The following is a 25,936-nucleotide window of genomic DNA, read 5'->3' on the forward strand; positions in this document are numbered from 1 at the left end:
GGAACTCACTCTGTAGACCAGGCTGGCCTCGAACTCAGAAGTCCGTCTGCCTTTGCCTCCCAAGTGCTGGGATTGAAGGCGTGAGCCACCACCGCCCAGCTCTTTTCAGCTTTTTAAAAAGTTATTTATCACCTGTCTGCTTCTCAGGGCTGGGGTTACAAGTGTTTGCCATCTTGTCTGGCTTTTTGCATGGATGCTAGATATTAAACTGGGGTCCTCATGCTCATCAGGCAAGATTTTTGCTGACTGGGCCATCTCCTCAGCCCCTAGACTGGTACTTTATTCTGTAGGAAGTTCCCATGGTTCTAGCCCCGCAGGGTGGGTCCCTGTGCTGATGTTGGAGGAAATCTCTGCTGCCTTCTCCTGACCCTGTTAAGGTTTTTCCTTTGCTCTTATCAGGGTGGCCCTGCCCTTTCACACAATAAGACCCAAACAATGAGAAAGCACTGGTGAGATTTAGACTCTTAGAATCACAAAGGAAGGAAATTCTGAGTTTCTGCTTTTTCTTGGGGGGTCTCATTCAGCAGTTCTTAGTTTTATCAAAAGATCGGGGGAATCGTTATACACTCCCCAATGTATAATTACCAATAAGGACGTCATTAGAGGCTTAGATTCTTAAAATAACCTTTGAACTTGCAGGTAAGATGAAGTCGCAGGGTACTAGCTAGGACGTCTTAGAACTTTTGGGAATGAATTGTAAGCACACATAAAATTAATTACCAGCAATATAGTCAGGTTGGTAGCTGCGGCGTCATTAGTCATTGACCAATTTGTTTTGTCCAGTTAGGGCCTAAAGCTATTCTTACATATCTTGACCTCTCTCTGGTTTTGTTTATATATCATTTGTTAGTTTAAAATATTGTAATTATGGGTCTGTGTGTAGGTATGTGTATGAGAGTTCATGTGCTCATGGAAGCACATGAGGTATTGAATTTCCTGGAACTAGAGTTTGTAGGAAGTTGTGTGCTGCCAGACGTAGGTGCTGGGAATGGAACTCAGGTCCTCTGTAGAGAGAATCTCTTATAAGCATCACTGGTCAATGAAAAAGCCAATGGCCAATGAGCTGAGGCAGGAAATAGGAGGTGGGACACTGGCAGGAAGAGAGAGGATTCTGGCAAATAGTGAGAGAATAAAAGGAGACCCAGGAGAGATGCTGGGGGACATTCAAGAGAGATGCTGGGGGACATTCAAGAGAGATGCTGGGGGAGACTCTGAGGATGATGGAAAGGAAGAAGCAGGGCAGGTCTGAAGGAGAAGTGCCTAACCATGTGGAAGACATAGACTAGTTAGAATGGGTTAAATAAGTTACAAGTTAATCAGAGAACGAGCAAAAGCTTATGCCCTAATAATAAGGAATTAGCCTCAGAACTGTCACTCCAAGGGCAGGGACTGGGAAAGAGGAAAATTATTATTATTATTATTATTATTACTATCCTCTGGAAGAGCCATATGTGCTTTTAATCACTGATCTGTCTCTCTAACCTCCACCTCCACTATTTTTTTAAAAAGTGGGGTTGAATGTTCCCTGGGCTGGCCCAGAACTCGGTCTGTAGTGGAGGATGACTTTTGACTTCTGACCTTCCTGTTTCCATGTTATTATTGGCAGGATCACAGCAATTTTTTTTTGTTTGTTTTTTGTTTTTTGTTTTTGTATTTTTGTTTTCGAGATATGGTTTCTCTGTGTAGCCCTGGCTGTCCTGGAACTCACTCTGTAGACCAGGCTGGCCTCGAACTCAGAAATCTACCTGCCTCTGCCTCCCAAGTGCTGGGATCAAAGGCGTGCGCCACCACTGCCCGGCTAGGATCACAGCAATGTAGCAGCATGCCTGGGGTGTGTGGAGTGAACCTAGGGCTTCATGCACACTAGGCAAATACTTCATCACCCGATCCACATCCCCAGTCCTCTTTCCATTTTTCTACTATATTGGATGGGTATATGGAATAATCATGCTGCCTTTAGCTTTTCAATGAATGTATTAGTCTCTTTCCCTCTGTCTCTCATCTCCTTTTGTAGCTCAGGCTGCCCTTAAACTCCTGATCCTCCTGTCTCATCTTCTTAAGTGCTGGAATTGAAATCAGAAGTATGTGCTACCACCTTCAACTGCCTCTCCCCCTTGAACTAGGTTTCATTCTTTGTGTGTATGTGTAGATAGGCACATACCATAAGGAACGTATGGAGCTCAAAAGACATGTATAAATTGGTTTTGTCATTTTACAATGTGGATTCTGGGGAAACAACTCAGATCCCCCCAGGCTTGGTAGCTAGTGCCTTTAAGCGCTGAGTCCTCTCGTCTCTCCAGCTCCTGTTCAGCTTGTTTTCTTTTTGTAAGTCAGTTGTAACTCCAGTGAGATTTAACACTGCAGGGTTTACTGTGGTGTGTGAGATAGTCATAATAACATTACATTCCGAATTCTCCTGGACAAAATCGAAAGTTTGAGTTTCCCTAACTCGGCAGATTCATAACCTAGCTGGAAAATTACATTTCACTCAGACATTCTCTAATGCTCTGAGGTGCTGCAATAAATGAGTATGGAAATTCAGAGCACGCCCCCATCCTGGCACTTCTTATTAGGCATGTAACATTCCTGAATGAGAGTAATATCACAGAGTAATTTGGTTATTAAGGCAGTAATAGCATATCTTGTCCTGGTTATAAAGTTACCTTTGGCGAGCAGTCCACCCCCACCATTTTAATAGCCGTATCAAGAAAGGCGCATAATGAATTTTCTCTGAAGAAATTGGCCTGTTCTACCTTTGTTCGTCTATCTGATTTGGCCATTATGCTGAAGGGCTGATAGCAAAGTCTTATCCTTGGGGCTCATGAGCCCAAAGATTTCACATAAATATTTGATGAGCCGAGTCTTCTCAAGTCACTTCTAGAAGCACATATTCTAAGTGCTATTCCATAGGTGGTTGGATTACAGTTGATTAAATACAAATTTTCCTTAGGGGCTGGAGAAATAACTCAGTATTAGAGAGCTTGTCTAGCATGTATGGGCTTTGATTTCGGTTCTCAGCACTTCAGAGGCATTTTTCTCTGTACTATTTTTTTTTAAATTAGCAACTATGTGAGTACACTGTAGGTAGCTCTCTTCAGACACACCAGAAGAGGGTGTCAGATCCCATTACAGATGGTTGTGAGCCACCATGTAGTTGCTGGGAATTGAACTCAGGACCTCTGGAAAAGCAGTCAGTGCTCTTAACTGCTGAGCCATCTCTCCAGCCTCCGTGTTTGTTCATTCTTCCTCCCTCCCTCCCTCCCTCCCTCCTTTCCTTCCTTCCTTCCTTCCTTCCTTCCTTCTTTCCTTCCTTCCTTCTTTCCTTCCTTCCTTCTTTCCTTCCTTCCTTCTTTCCTTCCTTCCTTCCTTCCTTCTTTCCTTCCTTCCTTCTTTCCTTCTTTCCTTCCTTCTTTCCTTCCTTCTTTCCTTCCTTTTTTCTTTCTTCCTTCCTCTCTTCTTTTTTCCTCTCCTCCTCCTTTGTTTTTTCAAGACAGGGATTCTCTGTTGTAGCCTAGGCTAGCTTGAAATTTACTCTGTGGGCCAGGCTGGCCTCAAACTCAGAAATCTACCTGCCTCTGCCTCCTGAGTGCTGGACATTATTGTGTATTTTGCAAGCCTTATCACAAGAAGATGAATGGATTCAGCTTCCTAGCTATTTCAATCTAGTAGAACACAGACTTCCAGCATATTTTTTTGATGCCATGAAGAAATGTAAAAATTTTTAATCTTGGCCTGGAAATATAGCTTTATCATACCAATGAGAAAGTAACTAGTACATAGTTCATCTAGAGATTAAAAGAAATATCCATCACCCTGTAGCCTGTTAAGATGATCAGTTGCGCTGGGCGGTGGTGGCACACACCTTTAATCCCAGCACTTGGGAGGCAGAGGCAGGTGGATTTTTGAGTTCGAGGCCAGCCTGGTCTACAGAGTGAGTTCCAGGACAGCCAGGGCTACACAGAAAAACCCTGTTTTGACACCTCCCCCGAAAAAAGATGATCAGTTGCTTTCTTCAACGGAGCTGGATGTACATTGGCCACAAACAGCAATGGCCACGATAGTACCCACAGTCTGCTGCCAAACAAGTTGCCCTAAGGGATCCTGGAGACAAATTTCTATTGGATATTCATGTCTCTGACCTCAGTGCTGTCCCCAACCCAGGCTTCAGACAGTTATGCAGGTGGCTTTTGGAAGCTCAAAGGCACAGTGGCCAAGGTACATATTGGCCAAGTCATCATGTCCATCCACACCAAGTTGCTGAATAAAGAACAGATCACCAAGGTCCTGAATAGAGCCAAGTTCAATGTCCTTACTTGACAGAAGAGGCACCATTCAAAGAAGCAAGGCTTCACCAAGTTTAATGCCAATGGATTAAAAACACATGGTGGCTGTGAAGTGGCTCAAACCTGATATCTGTGGGGTCAAATATATCCCTAGTCATGGCTCCCTGGGCAAATGGAGGGCCATGAACTGCTAAGGGTTCCCACTGTGCTGTCTTATGTGTCTAAGAAAAAGACCCATCCTCAAGCTGGTCTACACCAGGTAAAACTGATTCTGGATCCTGTGGCTTTAGCGCCCCTGGTTTTGGTATCCTCACCGCTTCTGATCCTGCCTCTCACACTGTATATGCTTGGCCCAGAGAGTGGCACTATTAAGAAGTGTGGCCTCGTTGGAGTAGTTGTGGCTTGTCACTGTGGCCGTGGGCTTTAAGACCCTCATACTAGCTTCCTGGAAGCAAGTCTGGTAGCTGCCTCCAGAACAAGAGGTGGAACTCTCAGCTCCTCCAACCCCATGCCTGCCTGGACACTGCTATGTTCTCACCTTGATGATAATGGGCTGAACCTCTGAACCTGTAAGCCAGCCCCAAGTAAACGTCTTTTATGAGACTTGCCTTGGTCACGGTGTCTCTACAAGGCAGTGGAAACCCTAATTAAGACACACACCATTACAACCACCTATTTATGTTATCTGATATGTTCATTCTAAGAATATTTTGGGGGTATTTATTATTCATCACAGAGCACAAAATCCCGTGCCCGTAGATCTCCTTATTCTCAGCAACGGGATAAGCTTTTACTCTTATTTCGAGAAACTGGCCCATTTTTCCCTCATTTTGCAATGATTTGTGTATCAGGTTGAATTGTCTTCAAGACATGAAATTTCTATAATAGCCTCAATTTCCATTTTATCTTATTTTGTAACCATAACTTTCCTTTGTTCCAACTTCATCATTAACTATTTTTCTATAATCAACTTATTTTATTTTTTATTTTTGCAGTACTGGCAATTGAATTCAGAGCACATACTAGGCAAATGTTCTGCCACTGAATTGCATTCCCTACCCATCAGCTTATTTTAAATTTTATTCTATTTGGTCTTTTTTTGAATTCCCTGATTTTTTTCATAAGGTCCTTGAAATCTATTAAGTCTGTCATGGGTGTGAGGTGCAGTGAGGCCCTACCATTTCCTCAGGACCTAGGAGCAGTTAATGGTTGCTGGGAAAAAGTGAATTTTTTTAATGGAGTAGTCAGTGGTAAGGTTCCCACACTCCTGTAAGTAATTCTATTTACATTTACAGAAGAAACCAAACAATAGTACAAGGAACAGAAAAGTATCTAAGAACAGGAAAGGGATCCATGGGAGAAGGGAGACAAGACAGGGAAATAGGATGTAATGTGAGAAAAGCTCATTATAAGCCACATGGACTGTCATGGTTAAGCCAACTGTTATATGCTCAGATTTTTTTTTTCCTGTTTCTTTATTTGTTATTGTCTGGAGTCAGACCATAGAACTAGAAGCTCCCGGAGAGCCTGTGTCTCTTGACAGTCTGTTCCTGGTGTTTCTCTTTGAATTCTGAACTTTGGCAAAAAGGTGAGTGTGATGGTTTGTATATGTTTGCCCCAGGGAGTGGCATTATTAGAAGGTGTGGCCCTGTTGGAGTAGGTGTGTCACTGTGGATGTGGGCTTTAAGATCCTCACCCTAACTGCCTGGAAGCCAGTATTCTGCTAGCAGCCTTCAGACTAAGACTTAGAACTCTCAGCTCCTCCTGCACCAAGCCTGCCTGGATGCTGCCATGTTCCCGCCTTGATGATAATGGACTGAACCTCTGAACCTGTCAGCCAGCCCCAGTTAAATGTTGTCCTTAGAAGAGTTGCCTTGGTCAAGGTGTCTGTTCACAGCAGTAAAACCCTAACTAAGCTGCATTCTACAGCCTTCTCCTTATTTTTCTTAGTGCATCATTTGTTCAGGGCTGTACATCCACATTGATGTTGCAGGAGACGTGAAATAATAAGTGCTTTGGTCCTGGGCTTTTTACCTTTCTTGTGTAAGGCCTTTCTGACACCATATTGGTGGACATCAACTTCTTTAGAGAAAAGCTTTTTTGAAAGGCTTTTGGATTCCGAGTGCTTTCTTTGGGCCCCAAGTGCCTTGGCACAGTAGTGTCTGTCAGTCCAGAAACATCCTTCTCTCCTTTGTAATTAAAAACATTTTTAAAAACAGTAATCAAGTTGAGAGCACTCATACTGGCATCCACCATGCATCCATGAATAGACTTGCACTTTCTTTCCCTTTGACCTCTAACAAGAATGCCCCTTTCTTCAACAGCAGACACTCGGCTGTGGGTCCAGACGCCTTGCTTCATGGAAAAAACATGTTGTTTGTCATTCCCACCACAGACTCGGACCGCACAACCCTTCCACTCTTCACATAGAGCATCAGCAGCTACTTCCAGGGTGGCCATGATTAGACAGAAAGAAGCTTTTGTTCATTGTCCACTTCAATGACTTCCTGAGAGCCAGTTATTCAGCTTCATCTTGACATAGATGACTGCCTAGGAGGTGTCATAAAAATATTTTTTGAAAGTAAAAATATTGAGGGTGAATATATATACTCGATATCTTGATACTCAAAGAGGTACACGTTCACATTGCCCTGCCTTTGGTAAACTCACAATTTTGGGGAGAAAGGATCCTATACCCAGCAAGATTAATGCTAAGCATGTTAATGCTCATATTCCATATGAGAAGTTTGGACAGTAGGTATTGGATTTGGATCTTCAATGTGCCCTAATAGGCTATGTGTTGGAGACTTGGTCTCCAGTTTAAGTTAAGACATTTATTTTACTCCCCACAAGGCAGGTAAAATGAGGAAGATGAGACAGAAATAATGAGGGAGCCAGAGGAAGCAGATGCTGCTGTTGGGAGAATGAAGAGCTTTCTGGAGAGGGTGCTCAGTGGAAGGAAGCTGAGAGTGTGCACTGGAAGGGGAGATCAGGCTCCGGGTCCTTCTGTCCTTGTCTCCTGGCCATTATGAAGTGAACAGCCCTGCTCCCCCAACCATGATGCTTTGCCCCCCCCCCCGAATTACACCTGGGTGCAGACAGTTGCTTGGCAACTGTGGATGAAACCATGAGTCAAAATCAACCTTTCTCCTCCAGCCTGATTCTGTCAAGCTGAACAACACGATGCTCAAACAGGAGGCTCAGTGAACAATTTGTGTTACTTGCGTGTGTAAGAGATATTACTCTTTCTGCCTTCCTTTTCAATGTAGTGAAATAGGCTTAAGGCACGAGTAAGTTGGGTATGGAGACATGACCAGCCAGGAAACTTCCCACCACATAAGCATGCAGACCCCCCAGCACCCACATGGAGATTTATAGTGATGTACACCTGCAATTCCAGTGCTGGGAAGGTGGAGACAGGAGGATCCAGACCTCATAAGCTAGTAAGCTTAGCTGAATTGGTGAGCTCCAAGAGCAATGAGATAGTCTGCCTCAAAGATGAAGGTAGAAAGTGATTGAGAGAGACATAATGTTGACTTGTTTCCTTCATATACATACATACATGCATGTGTTTCCCTGTCTCTGTCTCTGTCTCTCTCTCTCTCACACACACCTCTCATACACTCACACATTAAAAAAAAAAAAAAGAAGTGCTGAGTCAGATGGCCTTAGCATCAATGCGGTTGCTGCACAAGCAGCAACCATGAGGATCATAGTTCATATCCCTAGAATCCACATAAATGCTTGTTAGGCAATGAGGCATGGAATCCCAATGCTCAGAAGGCACAGACAGGGGTCCTGGGAACAGGCTGCTAACAAGACGAGCTGCATTAGTAAGCTCTGTGTTCACCTGGGGGAGCTCAATGAAAAAGGCAGAGAGTGATAGAAAAGACTCTTTTCATCAACCTACTCTCTCTCTCTCTCTCTCTCTCTCTCTCTCTCTCTCTCCACATAAGAAAAATAATTAAAAAGAAAAAAAACTTCTTTTTTTTGTTTTTTCGAGACAGGGTTTCTCTGTATAGCCTTGGCTATCCTGGAACTCACTCTGTAGACCAGGCTGGCCTCAAACTCAGAAATCTGCCTGCCTCTGCCTCCCAAGTGTTAGGATTAAAGGTGTGTGCCACCACTGCCCGGCAGGAAAAAAAAAAAAAAAACTTCTAAAAATAAACACTACTTTGCTTAATTTTTTATCCACTGAACATGTGTAAAACACGTTCATCTTCCATGTTTCTTTCTCCACAAAGTTGGATAGACTTAAGACACAATGAAGTTAATGGTAGTTACAGGCTGAGGTGTGGTAAAGTCAGGGCTAGCCATCCCTTGGTTGAGAGACCCTAGTGATGAGGTCGCCAGCCATAGTTCCAGGGGAAGCCTGCAAAGGCTTATGGAAGGGCTTATGATGGATGAGGACATAAAGGCCCACGTGCCCAGAATCTACAAGACAGTATGCCTCGTAGCATCCAGACAGTGTCTGAAACAATGGGTTATCTTGGCTTGTTTTCATTTTTAAGAATCCCTAAAAGCCACACTTGTTTTAAGCAGCTGCAAAGTAACTAGATTTTTAGAGCACAATCAAGATTCCCTTGGCACACCCTCGGCCTCATCAAGTAGCATGTTTCAGCCCCGATGCTCTGGGAAAGACTCATAAACAGGGCAGTCTCTGTTTCTAGGAGCTTCTATTTGCAAGGCTAAGCTCCCAGAGAGGGTAGATAAAGCGTAGCTTTCTGGAGACATATAGCATATTGTCTTTTGGTTGAGAAGGCGGGGCTCTCTACCTTCAGCCATTTATTTCAAGGATCTTCTCCTGCTCTCAGCCCGCTTCCCTCAGAGCCAACTGTCTATTTCTCACTTCCTTTATTCCTTCCCTTTCCCCGTTTCCTTTCATCCCCCTCCCTTCCCTTTTTCTTCTCCTTCTCCCTCCCCTTCCCTTCCCTCTTCTTCCCTTTCCTCTTCTTTGCAACCCCCTTTTTTTTCTTGAGACAAGATCTCATTAAAAGTAGCTAAAGTTGATTTTAAGCTTAGACTATTCTTGGTTCCATTTCCCTTGAACTTTTTATCCTCCTGCCTCCAGCTCCTGAGTGCCTGGATTACAGGTGTGTCCCACCACCCAAGATTTATTTGATGTTTGTCTTACTTTGGGTTTTATTGCGGTGAAGAGACACCATGACTACGTCAATTCTTTTAACAGCAAACGTGTCCTTGGGGCTGGCTTATAGTTTCCGAGGTCTAATCTAATGTGGTGGCTTGAATGTGTTTGACCCAGGGAGTGGCACTATTAGGTGTTGCCTTGTTGGGGTAGGTATGCCCTTGTTGGAGGAAGTATGTCACTGTGGACATGAGACTTAAGATCCTCCTGCTAGCTGCTTGGAGGACAATTTTCTCCTGACTGCTTTCCGATCGAGATGTAGAACTCTCAGCAACTCCAGCATCATGCCTGCCTGGACACTTCCATACTTCCTGCCATGATGATAATAGACTGAATGGAGGAAGACAAGGAAGAGGAAGGAAGAGGAAGAGCAGGAGGAGGAGCAGGAGGAAGAAGAAGAGTAAGCCAGTAAGCCAGCCCCAATTAAATGTTGTCCTTTATAAGAGTTGCCTTGGTCATGGTGTCTCTTCACAGCAATGGAACACAAACTACAAGGCCACACTCACTCCAGTAAGGCCACACCTCTTAATAATGCCACTCCCTATGGGCCAAGTATTCAAAAATCATGGGGTCCAAACCTATTCAAGCCACTACAGTGCTGTACATGGAACCCAGGCTCTTATGTATACTAGGTAAGCACTCTGTCATTGAGCTACACCTTCAGCTCTGGAATATACATTTTCTGAAAGAATAGTTCATGGAACAAAAAAATATATATAATGAGACATATAAATATTTATCACTAATAATTTTTAAATGTCAATAGTGTATGATAGACAATGGAACTAAAGTAGAAAAGATGATTAGGTAGAAAAAATTGCCACTGTTTGGCCCAGGGCAAAATAAAAATTTATATAAAATTCAAATTTTCCTAAATTACAATATATACCTTGGAAAAAACCTTCCTGAAGTGTATGTAATTAATGTACAAAATACTCCATATACTTAAATGTACCATTTCCTATTTTACTGTTGAGACAGGGTCTCACGTAGTTATGTCTGCTTTGAATTTGCTGTGTAGCTGTCTTTGACCTAATTCTCCTGTCTCTGCCTCCTCAATGCTGGGATTCCAGGTCAGCACCATGACAACAGTTTACTTAGTGCTGGGGATGGAGCCCAGGGTGTCATCCATGCTAGGCCAGCACTCTACCAACTGAGTTACACCCTGGCCTCCAGTTTGATATTGGACACACGTATATGTATGTGTATGTGTATATGGTGTATATGTTTGATGCATATATATGATGCGTATGGTGTCTATGAATGTGTATACATCCATACATGCATATATACATGTGCATACTGTATATATATGTACATATATATGTGTACATGCATATACACATGTGCACACTCCCTTGAAACCCCTACCACAGTGAAGACAATGAGCCTATTCATTACAACCAGGCTTCCCCATTCCCTTCCTCACCCCTGTTACCCAGCCACCGCAGGTTCCTCCCCACATAATGCTCAGGAAAGCCAGAAGGTTTTTCTTTGTCATTAGATTTGTTTGCTAGGATTTTATACAAACTGTAGCATCCACCAAGCTCTTGTGTGGGGTTGGGCTTTGCTGGAATCCTTTGTTATTCGCTCACGTTACAGCATTTGTCAATTTGTCCATCGCTCCCGCTGAGAAACGATCCACTGGATAAATATACCATGACTGTTCATCCATGAACATGCTGAAGGAATTAGAGGCGTTGGAGAACTATCTCGGTGGGTGCAGTGCTTTCTGTGGAAACACAAGGAACTGAGTTAAGATCTCCAGGATGGGGAGAAGCTTCCTCCTGCAGCTGATGGGAACAGGTACAGAGACAGCCAGACATCACACAGAGGTGAGACCTTGGAATACATAGCTCTAAATGAGCTGTCTCCATCAAACCCCCTCCCATCAGGGCTCAGTGAAGAGGGGGCAGAAAGAGCCAGAGGGGATGTAAGTCCTCAACCAATCGAGCAAAGCTCATATGAACTCATAGAGTCTGAAGCAGCATGCACAGGGCCAACACGGGTCTGCAAAGCTCATATGAACTCATAGAGTCTGAAGCAGCACACACAGGGCCAACACGGGTCTGCACCAGGTCCTCTATTCTAGCTTCCAGTTTATTATTTGTATGGGACTCCTGAATATATGAATTCTGATTCTTGTGACTTCCCTTTTTCTTCTGTGGATTTGCCTTGTCCAACTTTGATGGGATGGCTGTCGTTTTATCTTAATATATTTTATTTTGTTAAAAAACAACTTTCATTGCAGAAAAATCCCTAGTATCCACATTAAAACCAGACATGTACTTTATGTATGTGCACACTAAAGCCAGACATGACTGTATGTGCACATGTATGTGCCTGCAATCTCAGTGTTGAGGGAGGAGAGACACATGGACCTTGGGAGCTCTCCAGTCTAGTGGAAATGGTGGGCTCCAGCTTTGGAGAGTGACTCTCAAAAAATAAGATTGAAGCAGACCAATGAGATGGCTCAGCAGGTAAGAACGCTTTTTAGGCAAGCCAGATAATCTGAGCTTGAGCCTCAGAACCCATGTCAGACAGAGAGAACCAGTTATTCCAAACTATACACACACACACACACACACACACAGAGTGCTTGAACATTCATGGATGAATCATAAGTACTCCGAATTGAAATAGGTATATCTTATTGTAGGCCCTTGTCTAACTTTGAAGAAACCGAAACCATGGTTGCAGAAGCTTGCATAGCACACACATGATAGTGTCAGCGATCCATTTTTGGATATTTTTAGCTTTTTTGAAGTGTTTATATGTGTTTGTATGTTGTATATGTGTATGTGGGTGCATGTTTGTTCAGGTGTCTGTTTGTGTATGTGCCTGTGTGTGTGAGGCTGAATGTCAACGTCAGTGTCATTCACACGCTATCCATCTTGTCTTTTAGGATAGGATCTCTTGCTCTACCAGAGGTGGGCTGATCAGGCTCGGTTGCGAGATCAGTAAGCCCAGGTATCTTCCTGTCTTCCCCCACATCCCACCATGGACCCCCTTTTGAGACAGGGTCTCATGTATCCCAGGCTGGCCTTGTGTAACTGAGGATGGAGTTGAACTCTTGACCTGTCTTCCTTCACCTCCAAAAGCTGTGGTTGCACGTGTGTTGCCCGTACTAATCCCTGTTGTCTCTTTAGCTGAGCATTTTATGTGATTCTGTTTTTATCTCTTAGTATTTGTATGCTTATAAATGCACTTGTTTGTAAATCTTTTTATTTTATGTTTATGAGGGTTTTGCTTGGATCTTTGCCTGTGCACGGTGTTTTCAGTGCCTGTAAGGATCCTCTAAGTCTGGAGTTACATGAGCCTGCATGTAGGTGCCAGGAAATGGTCCTGGATCATCTGGAATAGCACTCAGTGCTCTTAACCACTGAGCTATCTCTCCAGTCCCATAAATACACATTTAAATTTCCTTGCCTGGTCTTCCTTCTTTCCTTCTCTTCTTCCTCCTTCTTCTCCCGCTTCCTCTTCTTCTTCTTTCTTCTCCTCCTCCTTCTTTTGTTTGTCTTTTTGGAGACAGAGTTTCTTTATATAACCCTGGCTGTCTTGGAACTAGCTTTGCAGACCACAATGGCTTCAAACTCACATAGATCCCCTTGCTTCTGCTTCCTTAATGCTGGGATTAAAGGTGCACACCACCACCTGGCTTAAAGTATTTTTTGTTTGTTTGTTTTTTGGGTTTTGTGTGTGTGTGTGTGTGTGTGTGTGTGTGTGTGTGTGTGTGTGGTGATTTCTCAGGTGGCTAAACACACAGTTACTGTAGGATTTAGTAGGTCTACTCTTACTGATAGACAGATCCAAGAGAAATAAGACACATAGTTAAAAAGTTATTGCCATGCAAGTGTTCCTAAGTTATCCCTCATTCGTATGTTCATCAGCCCCACTGTGTCTGGAAGGCACCGTTACCTGCTGTCTGTTTTCCCTCGCCATTGGATCTTTGAGCCCTGAGTGGAGGAATCTCATTTAGGACTCAGTGTTTCGAGGTCTCTCTGTACATTGTTAGGTTGTGGGTCTCTGTATTAATTTCTAAAATGATGTCTGTGCAAGACACTGTAGGCAGAATGTCACGAGGAGTTATTTTATTGCAATGTTCTTTTAGCAGAAGAATAGTATTTGGTTTTCTACTAGGTCCATAGCCTGTCTAGTTTCAGGTTCTAGGCTTAAGCCACCGGAACAGTATCAGGCATGAGATCCATCTCACGGAGCGGGCCTTAAGTCCAATCATATAGTTGTTGGTTAGTCCCGATGGTGTACCACCATCACACTGGTGTATCCTGCAGACAGCTCACTGTTGTAGATAGAGGAGTTAGTTTTTAGCCTTCACTTCTGGTAGTGTGCAGAGCATCTTCCAGTACCATGGGCACTAGTCAGTAGGCATGAAGGTACTATTTAGGAACTCGTTTGACTTCTCTGTGTTCAATGAGCTATGCAGGTGCTGTCTTCAGCAATGGAGCCTTCCCATCCGTTTGTAGGGAGCCATCAATCAATAGCTTTAGCAAACAGCTAGAACCATAACCCATTGCTGGCACTGAGGGTTCATTTGATAGCAAGAGAAGTCTAGTTTGGGCTTCGTCTCTTCCGTTATTTGGTGATTCTATTTAGATTTCTTTGACCTATGTGTACATTTTAAGAAGCTCCTACTGTAGTCTGTTTCTCAAAGACCCTTTAGTGTGCGCTGACTGTAGTATTCCCTCTCTTACCCCCCACTTCCCTCTCCCTCTCTATCTCATTTCCCACTCTAGTTCCCTCCAAATAGTGACAGAGGTTAGGTACAGAGGAAGGGACTAGGAGGATGGGAGGGAACTCCTAAGGTGAGGAAAATACAATGTAAAGTGATGGACATATGGGGATATTGTTACCTGCTGGAGAAAGCGTTATATCTACAAAGTCTGGATCAACTAGTTATTTAAAATGCTGTACATTTATGCTTGTATTACTATTATTATGATGTAATAATATCATATATTATGATATAGAGGAATCAAAGAATGATGAATTTAACATCCTTTCTCTCATTGTGATTAGTAGAGCACTGCGCATTTTAGATTCTTGTACAAATCACATTCATGTGATGGTTAGCTTTAATTGCCCATTTGACAACAACCCAGAGTCGCCTGGGCAGTGTCTCCTTGAGGGGCTGTCTGTTTTGGGCCAGTCTGTGGGCGTGTTTGTAGGAGAGTGTCTTAAATAACTGATGTAGAAAGACCCCCTGTGGATGGCATCATTTCCTGACCTGTATGGAAGTGGAGAAATAATCTGAGCAGAAGCAAGCAAGCAAGCAATGGAGCTTGCATTTATTTATGCACTCTCGACTGTGATTAGACAGTTCACTTTCCTGACTCGGTTTCCCTACAGGGCTGGGCTGGAGCTGCAAGGTGAAATAAGCTCCTTGCTTTCTTAAGTTGCTTTTGTAAGGGAACTTTATTAGAACAAAGACATTAAACTAGCATGGGCAATCATGTTCCCTAGGGTGGTCGTGGATGTCAGAGGACACATTTCAGGACTGGTGCCCTTCCTTCTGCCTTCCACCACATGGGTGCTGGGGCTCACACTCATGTCATTAGATTGTCAGCAAGAATCCTTACCCAAAGAATCATTTTGCTGCCTGTCTTTTCTTTTCTTTTTTAATTTTGTAATTATATTTATGTACAGAAAACTTAGTGTACATTTAACCCAGTTTAGTAGCCATTTCTTTAGCCTTTGCCTTTTCCAGCTTGGCAATTCGAGCCACAGACTTAGGACCCAGGACGTTGCCTCCCCAGTGGGGATGGATCTCGCCGTATCTGTCATTATAATTGGTCCTAATAGCTTCCACCAGCTTAGCCAGAGCACCCTTGTCTTCCGAGTTAACCTGTATGAAGGCAACAGTGGTGCAGGTCTTCCTGTGGACCTGGTGCCCCAGCCTAGCCTTTCCCTTGATGATGCAGTAGGGCACCCCCATCTTTCAACACAGGGCAGGCAGGAAAACCACCAGCTCAATGGGGTCTACATCATAGGCAATCACCACCAGCTGAGCCTTCTTGTTCTCCACCAAGGTGGTGACTGTATTGACTCCTGCTAGGAGGACAGGTGGTCTCTTAGTTGGGGCATCCCCTTTGCCAGCAGCTTTCTTCTCAGCACGGGCCAGTAGCCTTTGCTTCTTATCTTGCTTTGTCTCTGGCCTGTACTTGTGGGCAAGCTTAAGCAGCTGAGTAGCTGTTTGCCTGTCCAGGGCCTGGGTGAACTGGTTAATGGCAGGAGGTACTCTGAGACGCTTATAGAGGATGGCTCTTCGCCGCTGCAGCCTGATGTAGCGAGGCCGTTTGGCGAAGCTCGTTAAATTTCTTTTGGGCTGGATGTCCTGCCCAATGCCGAAGTTCTTGGGCCTCTTCTCAAACAAAGCATTGACCACCTTCTTGGCCTCCTGTTTCTTGATGACGGCGGGGACCAGGGCCAACTTCTTCCCCTTTGCCTTCTTTCCTTTGGGGTAGAGAGAGAGAAAAAAAACAAAAAGCAAAAAAACAACTGTCTTTTCATTTTTTAATGTGACAAATGTTTCCTTGTCTCTCTGGATCTACCTTAAGTGCCATTTCTTTAGAGAAAGCTCCTTGACACCCAAGACTAGGTTACAGATCTTCATCATTTGTTCATTCTTGTGGTCCACACACGTCTCTATCACAATACTTCTATACTGGTTAGTTTTTATTGCCAACTTTGACACAATCTAGGGTTGCCTGGGAAGAGGAAACCTCAATTAAGGAATTGTCTCAATCAGATTGACTTACGGCCATGTCTGTCTTGCTTGACCGTTGCTGTAGGAAGGCCTGGTGTGGGTGGCACTATCCCTAGGCAGGTGGGCTGGGGCTGTATAAGAAAGGTCACCACGCATGAGTTTGTGAGCAAGTTCGTACGCAGCTCTTCTCCAAGGTTCCTGATTCCAGGTTCCTGTCTTGACTTCCTTAATGATGGATGGTGACCTAGAAGTAGGAGATGAAATAACCCTTTCTCTCCTCTAAGTTGTTTATGGCCAGAGTGTTTTATCACAGCAATGGAACAGCAAACCGGGAACGAGATTAGTGCGGAGAGTGGAGAGTGGCTCTGAGAAACCTGGCTTGTGCCTTTGGAATTTTGGGAAGTTTGTGGAGTATTTGGAAATGCGGAGTTGAAGAAGTCATCTAATGTTCAGAAGCTAACGAGCCATTCTCGTGCATGCTTAGGTGACCGTAACATGGAGAGAAGTGTGGACTGGAGGCCTGGCTCGTGAAGTAAAACAAGAGGCTCTCTGGGATGTTCCTGTGGTATTGTAGAGCCAAGAATCCATGAATGGTGGTCAGCTTGGGTTCAAGCATAAGCTGTGATGAGCAAGAGATCAGCACCCCTGAATCAAAAGCTTATTCGCTTTGCTGGGACAGTGGGTACTGGTCAGCTGGAGCTGAAGAACCAGCTGTGGTTGATGAGATCTGCATCACAGAGATGGAATCGGGCAAGTGTCTCCTCAGGCCCAGCACACAGAAGAAGCTGTGGTTTACCAGGGGGCCAAGGCTGCATCTCAAGCTGTTCGTGCTTCTTACAGTTAACTGTGTATGGGTTTTGTTTGTCTTCTTGGTACTGGGGATTGAACTCAGGGCTTCACGCATGGTAGGCACATACTCTACCACCAGTCAACACCCCCCACCTCTTAGTTAGGTGGCTTCTACTTAAGTCCTAGCTTCCTTACTATGTATGTTTGCTTTGCCTTGGTCTGAGAGCAGTCCTTCCACACAACAGATGCTTAAAATCACTTATTGAATGCATAACTCTGTCTCTGGGCTGCCACCAAAGATGTTTATCATCTTTTTTCTTTTTTTCTTTTTCTTTTCTCTTCTTTCTTTCTTTCTTTTTTTTTTATTTTTTTATTTTATTATTATTTTTTTTTAGGTGTTTTTGAGACAGTGTTTCTCTGTGTAGCCCTGGCTGTCCTGGAACTCACTCTGTAGACCAGGCTGGCCTCGAACTCAGAAATCCACTTGCCTCTGTCTCCCAAGTGCTGGGATTAAAAGCGTGCACCACCACCGCCCGGTTTATCTTTTTTTTCTTGAAACAGCAGAAGACCGTGAGAGAAGCAGCTTTCTTCATATGCAAGTTGCCTTTCCTACGTCCTTCATCTCTTCTCTCTAGTCCAAATATTTATAGCTCTTATGTGTGGTGGGTGTGGTGTGGTGGGGGGAGTGTTATCTGTATCTGTGTGTAGGTGCATGTGTGTGTGTGTGCTATCTGTGTGCGTGTGTGTGTTTATACATGTGGAATCCAGAATCAACATTGGCTAGTATTTCTCAGGCATACCATCTACCCTGATTTTTTTGAGACATGATCTATTATTGGTCTGTAGTTTATTTATTTGGCTATACTGGCTGGCCAGTGAAACCCAGAAATCTACCTAGTTCTACTTTCCTGTTGCAAGCATATTACAAGCATATGCCAATGGATCCAGCCCCCCCTTTTTTGACATGGGTTCTGGGGATCAAACTCAGGTCTTCCTGCTTGTGTGGGAATCATTTCACAAACTGAGCCATTTCCCCAGCTCCATCTAAAATTTTCAGGGTTTTTTCCCCCTTTTTTACATATGTATGTGTGCACGATTTATGTGTGTATATTCCTGCTCACATGTATATGGACTTAAGTATGTGTGAACAGGTGTGAGTGTAGCTATCTGCACACATGTCGAGCCCCAGCTTAGTTGATGGTGTCTTTCTCCACTGCTGCCTATTCTCTGAGGCTGGGTTTCTCAGGTGAATTCCGAGCCCCCGATTGGCTAGCCTGGCCAGCCTGCTTGCTGTGGGGATGCTCTGTCTCTGCTTACCAAGGGCTGGGGTGACCAGCAGCTGCTGTTACTTCACTGTGTGGCCTTTCTGTGGTGAGCGTGCTGAGGGTGTGAGCTCTGGTTCTCACACTTGGCATGAAGGGTGCCTCTTCCCTGCATCGTCTCCCCAGTCTTGTCCAGGTGTTTGCAATTCTTGTCATAAAACAATCCTTTTCCTGTTTTTTTTTTTTTCCTTTTTTGAAAAAGAAAAAAGAAAAGCTGGTTAGCCCAGGGATCTGACGAATTCTAGTTCCAAGTTGGGGAACTCCTTTTTGGTGTCTTTTCATACCCTCTTCTCTTGTAGCCGACAGGCATGCTCTGGAATGAAGAAACCTCTAACATTTCTTTGTAATGTCTGGGTAGGGGCATGCCCTCATGATAAGGAAGTTCTGCCTACCACAGACTGGTCTGTGCTCTCCTGAAGGGGTCCGACTTCCTGATTCAGATAGACTCATGAAGGGATAGTGCCTCTGAGCAAAAAATAAGTTATAAAAATAAAAATATCAAGAGTTACAGATGCCTGTAACGGAAGCCTGTGGAAAAAGCAATGTGATGATAGAGAAAACAGTAAAAGACTCTTTAATTTTCTGATGGGCTTTGCTTGTTAACTATGCTTTTTTAAAAAAAAAGTGGTCATGTATCTCATCTTCCTCTTTATTATTAATATGTGAGTATGTGTTCCTCTGTGCGTGTGTGTATATGTGTATGTGCGTGCGTGTGTGTGTGTATGTGTGTGTGCATGTGTGTGCCTGCATGTGTGTGTATGTGTGTGCCTGTGTGTGTATGTGTGTGCATGTGCATGTGCATGTGAGTGTGTGTATATGTGTGTGCGTGCGTGTGTGTGCATGTGTGTGCACTTGTGTGTATGTATGTGTGTGCCTGCGTGTGTGTGCATGTGCATGTGAGTGTGCGTATATGTGTGTGCGTGTGTGTATATGTGTGTATGTATATGTGTGTGCGTGTGTGTATGTATGTGTGTATATGTGTATGTGTGTGTGCGTGTGTGTTTATGTGTGTGTATGTATATGTGTGTGCGTGTACGTGTGTGTATATGTGTGAGTGTGTGCATGTGTGAGTGTGTGCATGTGTGTGTGTGGGGGGGGGTAGAGGCTGGAGGACAGCCTCAGGCAGCATTAGGCTTAGGAACACCGTCCAGCTTCTCTGAGATAGGATCTATCAGTGCTCTGAAACCTGCCAACTAGGCTAGACTCACAGGCCATTGAGCCCCAGAAATCCACCTGTCCCCACCTCCTCAGCCCTGGGATTCTGAGCTTGTATTCCAACCTATCTACATAACCAAACATAACTTTTAGGTGGCCTTGCTTTGACAGACATGATCAAAAAAGTCCCCTTTAAGTTTCCCTGCAATAAGAAAAAGGGCAGCAGAGATAATTGGAGACAAGAAAAGGAAAGAAAAAAAAAAGTCTCCCGGAGGGACAGCTCAGTTGGTAAAGTGCTTGCCAGCCAATCATGAGGACCTGAGCCTAGATCTCCAGCACACATGCAAAAGTCAACCACGGTGGTGTGAACCTCTAACTTGGGAGGCAGAGGCAGTTCCCTGGAACTTGAAAGTCAGGTAATCTTTCTGGATGGAGCTCTTGTTTCGGGAAATAAGGTGGAGAGTGACAGAGGAAAGTGTTTTTTATTGACTTCTGGCTTCCACACGTATTCACATGCACACTCACACAAACACATGTACACTGGTGACAAAAAACAGAGAGGAAAACAAAGTTCTCCACTACGGCCAGTACTTCATATTCACTTGTCTTCCTAAGAGCGACTGTCTAACCCTGTGCTTTGAGCTTCCTAACTTAGCTTCCACATTTCAAGGTCTGATGCACAATTCCTTGGAACTTAATTGACATATTAACTTTGAACCTTCAAAGAAAAACAGCTTTCACTCCCGCATGTCACATATGCCTGAACGGCTTGCCTCTTTCCATACAGAACAGGCTTAGCCACTTTTTCAGAAAATGAAAATAACTCATCTTTTTTCATATAAGCATTAAACATCAAAAGAACCGACTATCTACCAGGTAGTGTTCAAAGACCAGCTTTAAAATTCAAGAGAGGAATGATAAGCCAAGGTTTTGGCCCAGCAAATGGTTGCGAGAAACTTGTGTCATGGGGGTACAATTGCTTCTTGTCTCACTCTGTGCTTTTGGGCACACTGGGCTGAGTCTTCTAACTGCTTGTTTTATTTACTGTGCTCAGTTGGCGTCTTCTTTGGCTCTAGGGTAAGTGGGGTTAGCTTAGGCTACTCGGGTGAGCTATTCAGTAACAATGGACCACACTCTGACGTCAGGGAAGAGACATGGCACTCCTGTGAGAAGAACCCAGTGACCCATGTGTGGTTGGAGGCCTGGGATGCTTTCCACAGGGCAGAGCCGAACCACAGGAGCCTGCTGGATTAGTCTAGCCTTCATCACCCATGAAAACCTCTGTCTTCCATGAAGCTCTCTCTGTCTTCCATTGGTTCAGGCTTGAGATGTGAGCTGGCTTGGACCTCAGTCCTCCCAAGCTGTGTTTTCTGCTTTCCTCTCTTGCTAAAGTGCCAAGTCGTTCTCACAGCACCTGTCTGAGTCTGTCAAACACGTCCTTCTCTTGCTTTGTGTTTGTCTTCCTCCGCTCTCTTCCCTTACCCATTCTCTCCTGTCTTAGGAGTAACCAAAGCTATGCATGTCAATATCTTGACTTTTATTCATGTGAGACGTGAACACTTCCCATTTGTATAACAATACAGCTTCAGTTTGATCCCCAGAACTAATTTATTTATTTATTTATTTATTTATTTATTTATTTATTTATTTTGGTTTTTCGAGACAGGGTATCTCTGTAGCCCTGGCTGTCTTGGAACTCAGTCTATAAACCAGGCTGGCCTCGAACTCAGAAATCTGCCTGCCTCTGCCTCCCAGGCCTGCGCAACCACCTGGCTAAGAACTTATGTTTTAAAATGCCAAGTCTGGGCTGGTGGCACTGAGTCTGTAAAGGTGGCTGCAACCAAGCCTTACGCCTGGGTGATCCCTGGGGCTCGCCTGGTGACAGCAGAAGAATCCAACTCGCGCATGCTGTTCTCTGACTTCTACACATGTGCTGTGGCACACACATGTATACCCACACAAAGTAAATAAATATATGTAGATAAATGGGTGTGTGCTATTTTTGTTTTGTTTTGTTTTTAAAGCTGGCATGCTGGTGCATGCTTATAATCCCCCATGCTAGGGAGGTAGAAAGGGGAGGTTCACTGGTTACCAGCATAAACATGTTCACGAGTTCTAGGCTAGTAAGAAGCCCTGCCTCAAAAAACTAGGAGCAGGATTCCTCTGGAACCACATCTGAGGTCGTCCTTGGGCCTTTACACAGTGTGTGTGTGTGTGTGTGTGTGTGTGTGTGTGTGTGTACATCCTATACACATACATGCACCCCTATACATGAGCATGCACACACATGCACATACATATGTACAGCAAGTATTAGAAGCAGATTAAGCTGGTGAGAGAACAGAGATGATGTTTAGAGTTATACCAGGGTCTTAGACCCAGTGTCTCCGTGCCTGAGTCCTCTATCCCCTGTACAGTCCTGTAGGAGAGGCTTCTCAGCAGGACTGGGCTTTATGTTCCTCCAAGCATAACTGATTGACAAGATATTCCAAGTAGTGGTTTGTCCTGAGTTATGGCTCCAGAGACAAAGATGAGTCGGGCTAACTACTCTCTTTCTGAGAGATTTCAACAGGGACTGAATGAGACTCTCCGGTGGGAAGGTTAGATTAAGGGAAGCACAGGGGGCTTTAGGTGAGTCATCTTTACGGAGAGTAGGAGACAGACAGAGAAAAGACTCAGAGCAAAGCAGGGAGGGGAAGAGCCTGCCAGCCAGGGTCTTTCTTATTGCTGCCTTGGCAAGAACCACTGTCCAGTTTAACCTCCGTTGCCCTGCGTTCATTATGTCCTGGGCTGGGCAGGTAGCTCAGTGGGGAGGAGTTCTGGTCATGAAATTAGGAAGACCTAAGTTTGGATTCCCTCTATCCATCTAAAAGGCTGAGTTTGATGCTGGGTGGTGTTGGTACATGGCTTTACTCCTAGCACTCAGGAGGCAGAGGCAGTAGGATTTCTGAGTTTGAAGACAGCCTGGTCTATTGAGAGTGTTCCAGGTTAGTCAGGCTACACAGAGAAGCCCTGTCTTGGGTGTATGTGGTGGGGGAGCTGGGTTTAGTTGTGCTTGATCCCCAACGCTGGGGAGTTGGTGGCCAGAGGATTGTTGGGGTTTGCTGGCTGACAGGCTAGCAGAGAAATGGTATGTTCCAGTTTGAGTTGAGAGAGCCATCTCAAGAGGATAAGGCCGAGAGCAGTAGAGAAAGACCCTGAAGGATCTTCTTTGGCCTATGAGTGGGCACACATGGGTGCATGCATCTGTATGCATACTTACATATACACACATACCGCATGCATAAGCCCCCAGACACAAATGGGATGAATTCTATCTTTCTCTTAGCCCCTGTGCTCTTCCCTGGAATCCCCTATTCTGCGCTATCCCTAGTACGTAGAAATGGTGGTGTTGTAAACATAAATGATTTTAACAGGAATTCTAGCTACGGTGTTGGTTCTGTAGCTCAGTGATGGCAGAGGGTATGGAGCCCTCCCCTCTTAAAGTCTGCCACATTGCCTAGGGCCATTATGGTTACAGGTATCACTCAACAGGGTCTAGGGCAGATAGGGTGAGATCAGGGCCCAAAGCCACACCAACAAACTCTCTCCTCAGAGCCTTCTTATAACTTTAAGATGTTTTTACTAGGATATTAGTATGCTATTCATAATGTACAGAATAATGTCTTTCATTAAGATATTTTGGGGGCAGTGGTGGTTCATGCCTTTAATCCCAGCACTTGGGAGGCAGAGGCAGGCGGATCTCTGAGCTAGAGGACAGCCTGGTCTACAGAGTGAGTTCCAGGACAGCCAGGGCTACACAGAGAAACCCTGTCTCAAAAAACCAAAAAAAAAAAAAAAAGGTATTTTGCTATATATATATGATATATTCTAATCCTATTTACCGCCATCACCCTCTCTTGTTATATCCTACTCCTGCTGATCCCTTCTTCTTTTCAATGAGTTCCCCCTCTACTTTCATATAGGTGTTTGTGTGTGTGTGCGTGCCCACGCGCACGCGCGCGCGCATACACACGCTCATGTGCGTGCACGTGTGGTGTGTGTGTCACACTGGATTTTATTAGGGTTGCTTACAGGGATGTGGTGGTTTGAATAAAAACAGCCCCCGTGGACTCATCCTTGTTGGAGGAAGCATGTAAGAAGAGTGAGCTCTGAGCTTTCAGATGCTCAAGTCAGGCCCAGTGGTTCTTTCTCTTCCTGCTGCCTGAAGATCCAGATATAGAACTCTCAGGTACCTATCCAGCACCATGTCTGCCCTCGTGCTGCTATGCAGGTGTGCCACATGTGTGTGAGTGCCTTTGGAGGTCAGGAGAGTATTGGATCTCCTGGAACGGGAGTTAGAGGTAGTCGTAAGCCACCCTAGATGATTTTTGGGAACCAAATGCTAGTTCTCTAGAAGAGAAACAAGTTCTCTTAACCATGGAGCCGTCTCTCTTGCACCTCTTTTTAAATTAAATTTGTTTGTTTATTTGTTTGTTTTCGAGACAGGGTTTCTCTATATAGCCCTGGTTGCCCTAGAACTCACTCTGTAGACCAGGCTGGACTCCAACTCAGAAATCCACCTGCCTCTGCCTCCCAAGTGCTGGGATTAAAGGCGTGTACCACCACTGCCCGACAAATTATTATTTTTTTAAACACAGGATTTTATGTAGCCCAGGCTGGGCTTCAACTTTTTATGTAGATGAAGGTGACTCTGAACACCTTATCTTTTTTGTCCTGACTGACCCCTCAGATGCTAGGATCTCAGGCAAACACCACCATGTCTGCCTCTAGAAATAAATTCTAAGATGGAACTTTAGATGCAAGCCACTACACAGAACCAAGCCCTGTTGAAGCCCCATTGCTTAAAGAAACGTGATGAGCAAATGCAATGTGGTAGCCATGATGCCACCCCTGAACAGGAAAAGGAAGTAGCTGCATACAAAGGAAATCTAAGCAAAGCTCGCTCGACCAGTTGATAGCAGTGTGTTGATATGGGTTCGTTACTTGGATCAGTGGGGCTGGCGATGCAGCTGAGTTGGTAGAGAACTTGACTAGCATGCACAAAGCTCTGGTCCTGGTCTTCCAGCGTGGCATAAAGCTCCTATGGAGACTCACTCCTGTAATCTCAACTCTGGGGAGACAGAGGCAGGAGAATCAGAAATTCAAGATCATCCTTGGCTACATAGGGGATTTGAGGCCAGTCTGGGCTAGAAATTGTCTCAAAATAATCAATCAAGCAAACAAGCAAGTAAACATAACACAATAAACAGCCATCCTAATGGAAAGTGTTAATAATAGGAGAAACTGAACGTAGGGTATATGCTAACCGAGAAATCGTCTCAACTTCTATATACACCAGAAATTGTTCTATAAAGCAAGGTCTCTTGCTGGTGAATAAAACCCAACTAAGAGATAGGGCGCATCATAGGATTGGGTATAAGAAAAAGTTGAATTGCCATGTAGGTCCAACAAAAACCTCGAGCCCTCTGGAAATCTCTGGAGAGTATTGTCCACCTGTATTTTCCAGGCCAAACCAGGCTGTCCTAGCTTGCAGCCTACTGCCTTGCTCAGCCAGTCAATGCAGACCATTCTGAGAAGGCACAATCTTGGCAAAATTCTACTGGAGGGTAACTATGAGAAAAAGGACGACAGCTGGTAGCCATCTGTTGTCTACAGTTCTTGCATCTGGAAAGTAAGTCCGTCCATGGCAGGGGATCTGAGAGGTGCCAGCCTGTGCCCATCATACCCATAGGTCTTTCTCTACGATCTCTGTGGCAGAGAAGGATGAGACGTAGATTTATCTTCAGGAGGGACTGCTGCAGGGAAAGGTATTCTGATCCTGGAAGGGCGGAGAGATAGGAGAGCCTTTTTTGGAGAGGGCCTGGGCAACTCCCTGCCAACTACCAAAGACTTCTCATAATCATGGGGTACCTAAGAATACAAGTATGACATAAGAATTTCCAGGAACTACTCTACAGGGGTCACAGGTGAATACTATTTATGAGTTGCCTTTATTCTAAAATTAGATGCTCTAGTTGGTTGCTCGAAACCCCAAATATACTGGTTCTGTATTTGGAAATAGTGACAGAGTTCCTAGTCAACTCATGAAAGACCATAGAAGTGTCATGTGATTTCAAAGTTATCAATTACCCTTTTTTGAATTAATTAATTAATTAATTAATTAAATTTGTTTATTAAAGTACCAGGGATTGAATTCAGGGCCTTGCATGGTAGGTAAGTCCTCTACCACTGAGCTGCAAACCCCATCCTCAACTTCTCTTTAAAAAATTTTTCTCGGGCTGGAGAGATGCCTCAGCAGTTAAGAGCACTGACTGCTCTTCCAGAGGTCCTGAGTTCAATTCCCAGCAACCACATGGTAGCTCAAAACCATCTGTAACAGGATCCGATGCCCTCTTCTGGTGTGCATGAAGACAGCTACAGTGTACACACATACATAAAATAAATACATCTTAAAAAAAAAAAAACTAGGTCTCTTGTTTAAAAAAATTTTGTTTTTCTTTAGAAGTATGATGAT

At 44.3% G+C, this 25,936-nt stretch overlaps 3 pseudogenes; 1 reads left to right on the plus strand and 2 right to left on the minus strand.

The window, feature by feature from the left end:
* The first annotated feature begins 3,985 nt into the window (after positions 1–3,985).
* LOC116072104 lies at positions 3,986–4,113 on the plus strand (annotated as a pseudogene).
* A 2,061-nt stretch (positions 4,114–6,174) lies between these two features.
* LOC116069628 lies at positions 6,175–6,805 on the minus strand (annotated as a pseudogene).
* An 8,304-nt stretch (positions 6,806–15,109) lies between these two features.
* LOC116069636 lies at positions 15,110–15,907 on the minus strand (annotated as a pseudogene).
* Between the last annotated feature and the right edge of the window lie 10,029 nt (positions 15,908–25,936).

This window comes from Mastomys coucha, unplaced genomic scaffold (assembly GCF_008632895.1).
Source record: "Mastomys coucha isolate ucsf_1 unplaced genomic scaffold, UCSF_Mcou_1 pScaffold1, whole genome shotgun sequence".
In the NCBI taxonomy this organism is placed as follows: Eukaryota; Metazoa; Chordata; class Mammalia; order Rodentia; family Muridae; genus Mastomys; species Mastomys coucha.